The sequence below is a fragment of the Eupeodes corollae genome, chromosome 1 (genome assembly GCF_945859685.1).
Source record: "Eupeodes corollae chromosome 1, idEupCoro1.1, whole genome shotgun sequence".
In the NCBI taxonomy this organism is placed as follows: Eukaryota; Metazoa; Arthropoda; class Insecta; order Diptera; family Syrphidae; genus Eupeodes; species Eupeodes corollae.
The window spans coordinates 264,595,352-264,609,853 of record NC_079147.1 but is presented as its reverse complement, the minus strand read 5'-3'; the positions used below and the strand labels follow the sequence as shown (position 1 = coordinate 264,609,853).

Sequence of the window (14,502 nt, the reverse complement as noted above, 5' to 3'; positions counted from 1 at the left end):
AAGAATGTAAAAGACTTTTAAAAGACTTACAAGAATGCGAGCAGTAAAAAGTAATGCATTCTTTTGACTTTAAGTCTTTTAACTGCTCTAAATGATTTTTTTACAAAAGACTTCAAAATTAACTGTGATTTTTTTTTCGAAGTTAAGTACTGACATGAAGTCAAATTATTCAAAATGTAAGTCTTTTCAATCATTTAACTGCAATACAAAAATGATTGCATTTTTTACAGCTCTGGTCGCTTGAAAGGAGTTTTTTTTTCTAAAGCTTTATTTTTTCTTAGGTTAAAACTTGTGAATTGTTCTGAAATGCAGAATTGTTCTACATATCCAGAAGTTAAATTATATATATGACAAACTTTGCTGCGGGGTGTTGCCAATATTCAAAAACACTAATGTTTGGTAAAATCAACGGAAAAAATAAATTTTGTAAGTACATTCTTTAACTCATCGATATGAAAAACTTAAATTGATTATTTATACAAATTTCTTTGCTTAAAATAATGTACATACCTTGATTTACGATATCCATATCAAATTTTATCACAAAAATCACTTTTAAGATTAAAAAACACTTAGAATATACACTTTTTTTTAAATCGCAAACAAACTCGTGCTTATTCATAAAAGTGCAAGTTGCAACTGATGGTGTCGCTCACGGGGTGACGAATTTATAGATCGAGAGTGAAAGTTGACAAAATGGATTTATGGCCACGTTTCAGGTCAAAATACCACACTGTGCGTCGCGCGTAAAGCCCAAACCATTTGGTCGATTTACCTCAAATTGAAAATTAAAGTTAGGCGTAGAAGGTACCGTAGAACCGCTTTCTCAAGAAGTAATCAGCTGTTTCCGTAATTTGTTTTCTGTCCAAGATCTTATTTTGTTTAAATAATATTTTATGATCAAAAAGCCATTGTTTTCTCTTGGATTTAAAGATGTCTACACATTGTAATAAGCAGGCCTGGTAAAAAATTCCACATTCGTGTTGTACGGCTAAAAAAGAAAATCTTTACTTAACAATACTAAATTGTTGAGCATTCCTAGATGTACGGAAATTACGGGGAATCGTTTATGGGGAGAAATGTATCTAGTTAGCGATAAAAGAATGACATAGATGAAACATTGCGGTGCTGATCGAGAATTGTAAATGTTTCTGTTAGACAGTGGCTGCCTATCATTTTATGAGCTCTCTTTTGAATTACGTCCAAGAGACCCAAGTGGGTTATTGAGGCATCTACCCAAAAATGAGAATTAAACTTGGCTTTCTGATGAATAAAGACTTTTTAAATAAAAGGTTTTCCAAATAAGGACTTAAAAACTTTCATAGGTTTGAAGCACGAAAATGTCTAAAGTGTCAATAACTTGAACATACATTTCCAACAAATCGCATCTGGTTACTTTTCAAAAAATATGTGTTCTACCCAAAAAAAACCCCAAAAGTTTAACCTATAAATTAAAATGTGATTTTGGTCATTTTTAAGGTTGCTTTCAGCAACGACTTCTGTCTAAAAATACCATAGATTTCAGCTTTGGAGAATAATCTCAATTTCTGTCAAATATCAGTTTTTCAAAATTGTATACTTCTAGGTAAATGTGTGTGTACAGCTGGACATTAATCTAGGAGCCTCTTAAGTCTAAAGAGGGATATCAATTTAGTGATCGATTCGGGGCGGATGGAAAACGGCATTTGTCCAGCCTATTCCCAAAAAAGGCGAATCCTCCTCACCCTCTAATTACCGACCGATTGCACTTAAGTCCCTTCTTTCCAAGGTCATAGAAACGCTGATTAATTATCAGCTCAAGAAATATCTCGAAGATCAAAAGCTCCTTATTGTCCGACTATACGGCTTTCGTAGCAATAGGTCCACTGGTGATCTCATGGTTCATCTCACCGAACAGTTGAACAAATCTTTACATAGTTTTGGAGAAAGTAAGATTATTGCATTCGATATTTCAAAAGCATTTAATAAGGTTTGGCGGCTCTCTTATCGAAAATGTGTTCTTTCGGTTTTTATGAATCCCTGCTTCTTTGGATTAGTAATTACCTTTCAAATCGTTCAATACAAGTTGTATTGGATGGATTAAAGTCTGAAAACTGCCAAATAAATGCTGGTGTGCCCCAAGGCTCTGTTTTATCTCCAACACTCTTTCTCATTTTTATTAATGATCTCCTGTCTGCAACTTCTAATCCAATACATTGTTTCGCTGACGATAGTACTCTTAGCTACTTAAAGTTGGTAAAAATTAATTTTCGACTTAAATATCTTTTTAAAACTTTGAGATATTGGCTTTAAACTACTTTTATCTTTTAAAAAATATTATTGTCAACATTCAATAATATTTTGAAAAAAATCGAATTGACAGTTTTTTTTACAAAAAATTAAAACCTAAAAAGAAACAACACTAAAACGTGGTCAAAAATTACTTTCGACTCAAACAGCTTTTCAAAAATTAAAATTACTGTCTTCAAACTTTTTATATTTCACAGAAAATATTGTTTTCGATCTTTAGTAGTTTTTTTTATAAAAATCCAACAGTCAGTTTTTTCATAAAAAAAATAGTACGCAAATTTGGTAAAAATTGATGTTCGTTTCTTGATATCCCTCAATTTAATTTCATTCATACAATTTGTAAAAATTAAAGAAATGCTACTAAAATTGGTAAAAATTTGTTTTCGACTAAAAATATATTCAGCCCTATCATGGATTCCATCGTAATCGGAAATTTTCACGAATCACGAAAAACTGTATCATTAAATCCGTTCGTAACGCAAAATTGTAGGCGATTTTTCACTACGAACGGATTTCATGATACAGTTTTTCGGGATTCGTACAAATTTCCGATTACGATGGAATTCATGATAGGGCTGATTTTACAAAATTACATTTTCAATCCAAAATATTTCCTTATATGAAAAATATTGTTGGTAATTTTAAATTTTTTAAGTATAATTCAACTGACAACTTTTTTAATCCAACATCGACAGATTGCCATGCTCCTATTTATTTTAATATGATTATGGTTCTTTAGTTTAAACAAAATCTTTTGAAGTGGAAAGTCCACTATCGACCAAATATTCACACTACGGCAGATTTTGGAAAAAACCCAGGAGCTTCAAATCGATACCCACCATCTCTTTATCGATTTTAAAGCCGCGTATGACAGTATCTATAGGGAAGCAATGTCTTGTTTTGGCATCCCTGTTTAAACTTATTCGTTTGTGCAGAATGACGATGGAGAATGCACGTTGCACTATCAAGGTCGGATAAGATCACACCAAAGCATTTGATGTCAAAAAAGGTTTTAGACAAGGCGATGCACTGTCATGCGACTTCTTTAACATCGTTCTGGAAAGAATTGTGCAAAACTCAACCGTCAACACTAGAGGCACAATCTTCCAAATATTGACATAATTGGAAGATCAAAGCGTCAGTGGAGCGTTTTTGAGCATTGCGACGGAAGCGAAGAAGATGGGTCATCATTGACAGCTATAACTTTGATATAGTTGAGGACTTTGTCTACCTAGGCACCGCTATTAATACAGACAACGACACCAGCGCTGAAATCAAACAAAGAATAACTCTTGAAAATCGCAACCAACTTGGCGTGCGAAACTGGAGACATCTAGCTAGGGACCGAGCTGGCTGGAGACGCTTGTTGGTTGAGACCCAGGTCCGCCTCGGACTGTAGCGCCACCTTAAGTAAGTAAGTAAGTTATTAAGTGAAGTGCAACATTTACAAATAGGTTTAATTTTTATAATTCTATATTATATTGTCTGGTCTAAGTGCCTCCATACTTGCATTACGTCCTCTTAAAAAACTGGGATACCTGTCACCATTCCGCGCATTAAATTACGAAAAAATAAAATATCAACCAAGTTCTATATTCCAAGTAAGTACTTTATATACCTTTTCCTTCATCCATCACTAAGACCTCCACTTGGAACCAATTATGTAATTTATGTTCACATTAAGAGCATCCACATTATATTCTGCATAGAGAAGCTATTTTTCATCCAACATCATCACCATCATAAACCACCCGCGCTCTTGGAATGTAATAGGATTCTTCTTCCTGAGACCCGAGACTAAAAAAATGCAAACAAAAATGTTGAAAAAAACTGCACCTGCATGAGTTTTTAGGAAATGTGCACTCATCTTTTATAGATAAGTATTTACTTCCCAAACATTAAAATTGGAACACGTATTCAAAACCTAACCAAATCCACTGCACCACTCTTTGCTTCTGCATACAGTGTGTACCTCTTGAGATTGTTCAAGCCATAGCCAGCATGAGGATTGCATATGTTTTACATGGAACTAGGTATAAGCATGCAGCAAACATATTAAACAACAACAACAAAAAGGATACACGAGAAAAATGTGAAATATGATATTTTTATTTGCCAGGATGTTAGGCTAGTTAAATTACTTGTTCTTGTGCATCCACCTTTAAATTAAAAAATAAAAGGCAAATATTAAATAAAACCTAACACAAAAAAAAAAACAAGAAAATAACCAAGAGTATGCTTGATGTAAATAGAACCTTAAGATACTTTTGCCTGATGCACAAAATATGTCATTGATTTATCTCTTTAAAGAAAAAGACCAAATAACTAGAAGTTTGTTCGTTTTATTTGTGGAATTCTTCGTCGCTCTTGCAGCTAATATTGGAAATGGAAACATCTGTTTTGACAAAAACAATGATCTTACACTTAACAAAAAAAAGCTTAAAAAATACACATAGTATCTATGAAAGGAACCTACAAGCTGAAGAAAGAAATCTGTAGTATAAATGTTTTGAGTTTGAAGTTCACGGTTGAGATCAGATGAACAATAATTTATCTTGTCTTGATGCCGCACTCTCGCCTTAGTGTCTAATCAAAAAAAAAAAAAAAAAAAAAAAATAGAGGCGAGTTAACAGATAGAAACAAAACTTTATACACACATGCTTTTGAAGTGACTAATGTTGAAGTCTAATGTCTACGAGTGGAAGGCGCGACCTAATTGTGTATTTATAGGGTAAAGTATACCTACATACTTCAAATGTGATGACGACGATGTTTTATTTATTTGTCGATTGTATAGACAGATTTCGTAGTGTACTATAGAGCTTTTCATTTGAATAAACACCCACTATAATCGGTGTTATAGTTCGAGAAGTAATATTGTAAAGTTTTTGATTAACTATAAAATTCGAGATTTGGAAAATACTAATAAATCATTCGCAATAGCTGTTTACCCTTCGGAAGAACTGTTAATTATAGATTGTCACTCTTTAGCCACACTAAAAGAATGTGGATTGTTTAACTAGGGTCAATATTTCCAATTTCTTATTGTCTCTTTACTAATTGCTCGAATCGCTTTCAATCAATATAAAATGAAATTTACGATTGGGTCTTACGAACTTGATTCTGTATCTAAAGATCTGTTTAAGCGGAATAGGCAAATCCCTGTAAAGTTGTCATGAAAACTCTCAATCCTTGACAACAATACTCGAACACATGAATGATTGAAATTTTTAAGTCACTTGGCCCTAGTCCCAACGGCCTGCTGTTCCACCCAATTTATGGTTTTATTTATCAATATCCTTGCTAGGCAGTTCACCGCCAATTCAACCCGGCTGAACTAAAGCGCGTTAGTGATTCTATGGGACCAATCTGTTTTCGCATTCGCACTGTGATAAGCGTCTTAAAAAGTCTCAACACACATAAATCCGCCGGTCCAGATGATATCCCCTCTATTGTTCTGAAGAGGTGTTCTTCAACCCTAGAAAAACCATTGTGAAAGCTTTTTCATCTGTCCTACTTCTCAAATCTTGTTCCGAGCGATTGCACTTATTTCCCGTCTTTCCAAAGTCTTGGAAATGCTGATTAATTATCAGCTCAAGAAATATCCCGAAAATCGAAAGGTTCTTAATGACCGACAGTAACAATTGGTCCACTGGTGATCTCATAATTGATCTCAACGAACAGTGAAGCAAATCTTTACATAATTTTGGAGAAAGTAAGATTATTGCACTTGATATTTTAATGACATTTGAAAGGGTTTGGCATCAAGCTCTCTTATCGAAAACGAGTGCTTTCAGGTTTCATGAATCCCCATTCATTGTATTAGTAGTTACCTTTCGGATCATTCAATACAATTAGTATTGAAGGGGATCAAGTCTGAAAATTACAAATAAATACTGGTGTGCCACAGGGCTCTGTTCTATCTCCACTACTTTTTTCTTCAATTTTTATTAATGATTCTCTGTCTGCAACTTCTAATCCAATACATTGTTTCTTCTTCATTACATTTAAATTGTGTAGTCATAATATCATCGTTGGTTCCTTTACGTCGCTTAAACATCGTCGTAAATCTTCTTGTCTCACCCTTTTTTACCGCTATTTAACGATTTATGCTGTAGATAATAGCTAGTTGCATTTTTTCTCTTAAAAAGTTCAACTGTAATAATCGTGCTTCTAGGAATTCTCATCAGTACACCCTCAAACCCATTTCGGCCGTATTGTAAAGTACAGAGATTCGTTCCTTAGCCGTACTACGCGAATATTGGATGCCTTACCACACTTTATCTTTGCTAACCATAGCAATATTCAATAATTCAAAACCGATGTACATCCATATCTCTTGTCAAACCGTGTCTTCCTTTCCTAGTGCTCGCACAGTGCATAATAAGGGTATTAATGCCCCTTGATTGTGCGCTTGTTATGCACGTCAAAAAAATATTAGAAATGTTTGATATTAAAGGGAAGTATTTAAAAATATTGGCGCAAAATTTTAGACGATTTAGTACGATGTTAAATCATTTTTAGTATGATACTAGGTTAAAAAAAGGATTTTGATAATTTTAAACGAGTTTAGTATCGTACTATCTTCTTAACATTTTACTAAAGTTAAAATCACCAAATGGCTACTTTATCTTTTTAGTATCGTATTAAATCTATGTCATACAGATTTTTCTTGTCATTTTTCTCAAATGTGACAGTGTTTTAAAATTGATAAATTGTGAAATAAAATTTATTTATACATATCATAAAACCCCTGTCAGAATTGGTCTACGCAAAAAGCAAAGTGGAGCCACTACACCACCAATAATGGCACAATGTGCTGTCCAGGCAAGTTGTTTTGTACCTAGACCGGGTGAGTATGGGATTGCCTTTGTTGTCACACCAGAACTAATCATGACAGCAACGGTTCCAAGCATCGACTTGAATTGAAAACAAAATGTTAACAAAAATTTTATAAATTGCAAGTTAATTCCGAAAAACGAAAAAATATAAATAAATAAATAAACCACGGCGAGCTATGAAAACAAAATGAAAAAAGAAAATACAAATTCAATGTTGTCACTTTGACATTTGCAAAAATATTAAGGTATGTTTGTTTTGTTTGCTCCACAATCTGTCATTATTTAGATGTGTTCATGTTTTTTTTTTAATAAAATGGTTTTAGCATGATACTAGTTAGCAAAACAATAAAAAGTGTTTAAAATTAGTGAAAAGTTAGTAGATTACTATGTATATAGTAAATTGTTAACTAGTATCGTGCTAAGGCCTTAATAATAGGTTGTTTAAAATTTTGCGCCATTTTCTTAAAGTTTTGTAATCCTTAGTTTTGAAGGTCACCAATCTCACATAAGATCATTATAATGTCAATTATGATAAGAACCATGCAATTCGTTATTTTACCTATTTGTAATAATTTTTTAAAATAAAACATAATTTTTAAAATATATAACTGATTTATTTTCCAACCCAATTTACTTTAGTATTTAAAATTATTATCTCCATATTTTTATATTATTATCCAATGCTATGTGTTTTAAAGAGCTGTCACTATTTAGGCGTATTCAGAAGCTTCAGTTTTAATAAAAGTGAATTATTATTTTACTTACTAAGCATTACAATTTTTTACTAAATAAACGCTTTTAACAATTCGTTGACTTATTTTGACCCTATGTCTCTCACGCAAAACAAAAATAATTCGTTAGTGTAAATTTACTATGTACTTATAAATTATTGAAATTTCCATCCCGGACTATGACCCATTTTTGGGATTAAATTTAAGAAAATGAAAATTTCCACCAAATGGATGGATTTTTCTGACCCGTTTGTGTTTTTCTTCTTTTTTACTTTTTTTTTGTAATTTGTTAAAGTTCTTTTATTAGATTAAATGTGTGTTTCAAATGTTGGCAGATAAACAGGATGAAGATGAATTGAAAACATACGTTAATTAAATTGTTGTTTGTAGTTTTAAGATGAATTATTTGATTAATTGAAAATAAAAATGTTACATTAATCATTTATACCGATTTTGATTTAAATACGAAATATTTAATGAATAGTTTTTTTTCAAAAGAAAATTTATTAATAAAAATAATGGATTAATACGCTTCAAGTTACAAAATAGTGCCTAAGATGATAAAAAAAATAACTAAAGCAAAATTAGTTTACTTAAACATGATGTTTATACTTTTTGCTGATGTTACAGTAACTTGTTGGTTTAATTTAATTTAAATTGCATGCTACAGTAAAACGAAAAAATCAAACAAGTTCAAAAAGCCTTTAAAACCACTCTCCATGACAAACAAAAGTTAACAACCTATCAAACATAAGCCTATAACATCAACTTGTTATGTTTGTTTGCTATAAATATACAGGGCCAGACTTAATGCGTTGGACTGTCATGCCAGAGGTCTTGGGGTTTAAACCCAAACTGTGCTATCTTAAGTTTTTTTTTGCACGGGTACTGCCTCCTGTGAGGAATTGACAAATTCTCCAAGAGTAATTCTTGTCATGAAAAGTGCTTTCTAAAATTAGCCGGTCGTAACCGTAATACCCTCCATCCCTGAAAACATTACTCGCACACAGAAATGGTCGAAAATTGTAAGTCACTAGGTCCTGGTTCTCAAAGCACTCTAGCGCCACCTAATTCATTTTTAATCTATTATAGGCTTAATGCAATTAAAAATACTAATTTAGTTCTTAGTTCTTTTTGGGCCCCTTTATAAGGCAATCAAATAAATAATGTAGCGAAAAAGTTAGGTCTTAAACAACCTGCATTTCCAAAAAAATACTGCACATTTACATTTTGACAAAATTTTTGTGTCACTTTTTTAATTTTCATATTTGATTGAAAAAACTTAATAAGAAAAATATTAAAATGAAGTGGCCCCTTTCAGGTGTTGTTCCATATAACTTAGTGCGCTCATGCCTTAAAGCGAAAGTAATTTAAGTAAATTCATGCAATAAATCTTGTTTTTAACTTATTCGTCAAAGTGTTACACGTAGCAAGAGTACCTTCATTTGCCTACTTCTTATTACTTTGTCGATTTCTTTTTTTTATTTTATATTTTAGTTATAATAAGTTCACGACCTAGACGAAGAAAATGAAAAGGTAAACATTTCTTTTTCAATAAACGATTTGTTACTTAATGAAAAAGTTAACAAGTCTAAGAAAAAAAAGTGAAAGAAATTTGGGTTTTGTTTGTTTTACCTTTTTCCTTCATAACTAAGATTGTTACATCTTTTAATTTAATTGCACAATTTGTTTAAAAATATTAAAAATTAAAATGTTATCTATTTAATACCACTCAGAAAGTTTAAATTTGTTACTAAAATAAGGAAAATTAATAGCATTGCCAACACGTTTGTTTTTGGCATAGGAAGTTATTGCAATCGGTCCGATTTGTCGAATTGAACATTTTGACATTTCTCTACGTTTCAAGGTCTTTAGAGATATTTCTGTGTTGTCCGTTTTCAAAACTCGGGATTTTTCCTCAACTTTATCTCAAGAACCGTCAGGGATTTTTGGTATCTCGAATATTTTACGAGCAAAATATGATATCACCTCCAAAATAATTGTTTGAGAGAATAACAAAAAAAACCAAAAACCTTCTAAATTTTGGTTAAAATTCATTTTGAATTTGAATATCTTAGCAAAAATTTGAAATATTTAGAATATTGCCTTTAAAACAATTGCATCATGCTAAAAACTGATGTTCGATTCGAATATCTCTATGCATAAAGTATTATTCACAAAAAATAATTTTCGTAGAAATTCAATTGTTATTTTTTATTAAGAAACAAAAACTTTCCAAAAATTTTACTACAATTGGTGAACATTAGTTTTCGGCTAATAAACGTAGAAAAAAGAAAAGGTATTGAAAACTTATTTTAGCATATTCATAATATTGTTGTTAACTTTAAATTAATTTCTAAGAAAAAATCAATTGACCTCTTTTTTTTTTCAAGACACGAAAATTTATAAAAAAGAACAAAAAACTGAAAGAAAATGGTTTTCGGCTTAAGTATTTTGAGACCAAGGAATTAACTTCAAACTCGTTAACTTTTCTTTGTGGGTATTTAAAAAAAAATAAACGATAAAAATTCGTTTCTTTCTCGACGATTTTATGACAATTAGTTAAATTACATTGACAAAATACTAATATTGTTTAAATGATCAAGATGTCAGTAATTTGAATATTACCTTAGCATTTTTCTTTCACATCATTTTTTCAAAATATAACCCTTTTAAATTTTTCCAATACTGAAAAAAGAGGCTGGGATGCGACCCACACTGATAACTTCCCATTCCGTCTGTCGATTTGCCTTGCTTAAAAGTGTTTAGGGTTGGGTTAAGAAAGTTGTTAGTTGAGTTGTTCTTAAACATTTTAAAATTACATTATATTTTTCATATAAGGAAATAATTTAGTTTGGAAAACTAGTTTTGTAAATAGATTTTTAGTTGGTAACAAATGTTTACCAATTTAGGTAGCATTTCTTAAATTTTTACAAATTGGATGAATGAAATTAATTTGAGAGATATCAAAAACCGAACATCACTTTTTACCAAATTTTTATAAAAAAAACTACTGAATATCAAAAACAATATGTTCTGTGAAATAAAAAAAGTTTGAAGACAATATTTTTAATTTTTGAAAAACTATTTGAGTCGAAAGTAAATTTTTACCAAGTTTTATTAATTTTTTTGTTTAGTTTTTTATTTTTTGTAAAAAAATGTCAATTCGATTTTTCTCAAAACTTTTCCGAATGTTGACAAAAATATTTTGAATAAGTTATAATTAGTTGGGAGCCATAATCTCAAAGTTAAAAAAAGATATTTGAGTCGAAAATCAATTTTTACCAACTTTTGTTAAATTTTCTTTTAAGTTTTTATTTTTTATAAAAAAAATGTCCATGCGATTTTTCTCAACATTTAACTGAATGTTAACAACAGTATTTTTTTAAAGATAAAATTAGTTCAAAGCCACCATAAAGTTTCAAAAAGATATTTGAGTCGAGAATCAATTATTACCAACTTTTATTAATTTTTTTTGTTTAGGTTTTGATTTTTTTGTAAAAAAAACTATTGATTCGATTTTTCTCAAAATTGTTCAGAATATTGAACACAATATTTCTTAATACAATAAAATAAGTTTGAAGCAATTATCTCAAGTTTTTGAAAAGATATTTGAGTCAAAATTAAGTTTTTACCAACTTTGAGTAAAGTTTTTTAGGTTTTTATTTTTTATAAAAAAAACTGTTAATTAGATTTTTCAAACATTTATCAGATGTCAAAAACATTATTCTTCGTTGCACAAAATTATTTTGGAGATAAAATCATATTTTAGTCGTAAAATTTTCGAGGTGACAAATTTTGTTTTCATTTTTTTTTTATTTATAAAATAACCGTTGATTGGATTTTTTTCCAAAAACATACTTGTTTGGCATTACGCTACAATATAAAATTTAATTCAAGTTTCTAGCATCAGTTTCATGAGATATTTAGGGTTAACCAAAATTTTCACTTTTTTAAAACTGCTATGGTAAAAAATCCACCCACGCAATTTTCTTGAGAGCCCTTTCTGCATCTTTTTGCCTTATTATGTGTATACAAACATTTTTTTGAAGTCGATATCTCTTATGGTTCTTGAGCTATGGACGACGAAAAAAACGTCGCGAACGTACGGACTTACGGACGCACAAACGTACTACACACGCACTCTCAGACATCTTTCTAAAAATCTTTAGGGACTCTAGGGACCTTGGAACGGCGATAAAAGTCAAAATTTTGAATTTGACAAATCGGATTACAATAACTTCCTATGGGAAGTTAATAAACGTCAAAAATTTGTTTCTTTCTCCACGATTTTACGACAGTTAGTTATATTACACTGGTAAATTTTGAAATCATAAGGATGTCCTTAAAACTAAGCTCGCCTTTAAAAAATGTCCCTTTAAAATATCTCTTAACAATAAATTATATGATAATTTAGCAAAGTACACATTTCTCTTTTAGATACAATTTAAATCATTTAACAGCCTTATTACAGTTGTCAAAGATCAATTAATTGACAATTGAAACATTTTGTCAATTAATTGATAAATTGGTATTATGAACGCGAGTTGATCATTTTTTGATCCATTGTGAACAAAGATAAAAAATCTATTGTGAATAGTGCCTATTTATCTTTATTCGGACCAATAATTTTGATATGAGTCCCGTCGATAGCACCAATAACATTTGGAATACTGCTCTTTTGAAAAAAGTATATCTTGGCCTGGCGTTCTTCATCTTGTGAATAGTTAAATTTTATCAATTTAGGACAAATATTTGTTTCCAAGACATTTAAAACTTCTTTCAAAACAACTGAGACCGTTGGTTGCGCCATACCAATGTTAAAATCGTTCCCAACACTCAACTGGTAGCTTCCTTGCGCAAGGAATCTTAAGACAGCTGCAAATTTTAGTATGTTTGGGATGGATTGTTGTCTTTTCGTTGGTTTTAACTTGTCGTTGATATCTAAAAATACATTAAGGAAGGCTTTTTTCGAAAGTCTAAAGTTTTGAATGAATCTAAAAGTGAACCAAATTAGATTTTGTAATGTAACTAAAAAAGATCTTTTATCTACATACACAATACATATGTTTAGCCAAATCCATCGGCCTTGAAGCATCGCGTAGTTTTCTTCGAATCTGTGCTTGCTCCAAAGTATTTTATTCTTCAATTTCATTTTCACCGAAAAATAGTTCAATAGTAGACATGCTTTTGGCTTTCGCGATCAGTAAAATATTTTATCAACAAGGAATCTGTGATTGACTGAAAATTTGATAATTAACAAATATTTTGACAACCATAATACCAAGACTGTCAATTTGAATCATTCACAATAGATCTAATTTCTGAAGAGCGTTCACAGTTTATCAAAAATTTTGATTGCTGACAACGATAATACCAATTCATCAATTTCATTGAAAAATGTCAACTAGCGTATTGATAATTAACAACCGTAATAGGGCTGTAAGTATCTTACTTAGGTTCTGGAAATTCCCCTTAGTTATGAGCTTTTATTTGACTCTTTTATGTACTGTTTTGAGAAAACTTTGAATTTGATGCTTTCATGGTTTTGAAAAATACGTTTTGGATTCCAAACTTTGATCTTAACTATTTTTGTTTAAGTTAAAAAAAAACGGTTTACAACATTAGCCTTATATTTTTTAATAACCAAGAACAAAACTTATTTTAAACGGTATTCCCTTTTTTGTGTTATGAAAGCCGTGTTAGCATTTCTTTTTCTTCATCTGTAAGACAATGGAATCCTATCAACTTATGAAGATATTTTGAATATTATGAAAAAATAATATACATTTTTCATAGTAAATATTTAGATAGTTTCAAAAAGTCTTATATACGTGTTTTTTTCGAATTTTAAAAAGTAATATCCCTAAAACCTGGCGTAATACATTATTTGAAGTCGGATTTGAATTAAGGGCATCAAAACCATCATTTTTGTTATGAAAATGTGCTGAAATAAATACTAAAGATGAAATGAAAGCATTCACCAAATTTTTTGTTTTGCTCGTTAAATTTTGTTTAAATTGAAGATTAAAAATTCTTTAAAAGTAACATAGAAAGATTCACTAAATGTATGAATGGTCAATTAATTAAGAGCTCACCACTGAGTTTCAAAATACTAAGGATCCTATTCTGATGGAGTTTTAAACAAATAATTCATAACCAAGTTAAATCCATCCTCAGTATTCTTCTTATTTCCAAGGTCATGGAATTTATATTTTGTTCTTGTAAACACAATATCCATGTCTATTATTCTTTCTTTTGTAACGAAATGCTTTTTTTAAGACACCCCACACTCTTTTATGCCAAACCACAAACATTAGCAGCACGATGCATGTATAAATGGTCTTTAATTAAAGACTTATCTAGAGCCAGACAATAATTTTCTTTTTCTATTTTCAATTTTGTTCTTTAAATATATCCCTCCATTTAAGAAACTTTCCACACTTTGCATTTAATTTAAAAATAATCCATTAATTTCCATTAAAAACATTTTGCAGAGTAATTAAAAGTTCACAAGTAACCTAGTCTCGGCATCTTTCAAAAACCACGCAAATAACAACAATAACAAACAAGATAAGAAAATAAAGAAAAACTAAACTTTATAGCAGGGGTCACCAAACGGCGGACCGCGGTCCGCATCC

The 14,502-nt window shown here is 30.5% G+C and overlaps 1 protein-coding gene across 5 annotated transcripts in view; it reads left to right on the top strand.

Annotated features, from left to right (window-relative positions):
- Nucleotides 1-14,502, top strand: part of LOC129941766 (rab11 family-interacting protein 3) — a 248,386-nt gene that overhangs the window by 18,312 nt on the left and 215,572 nt on the right. The window lies entirely within an intron of this gene.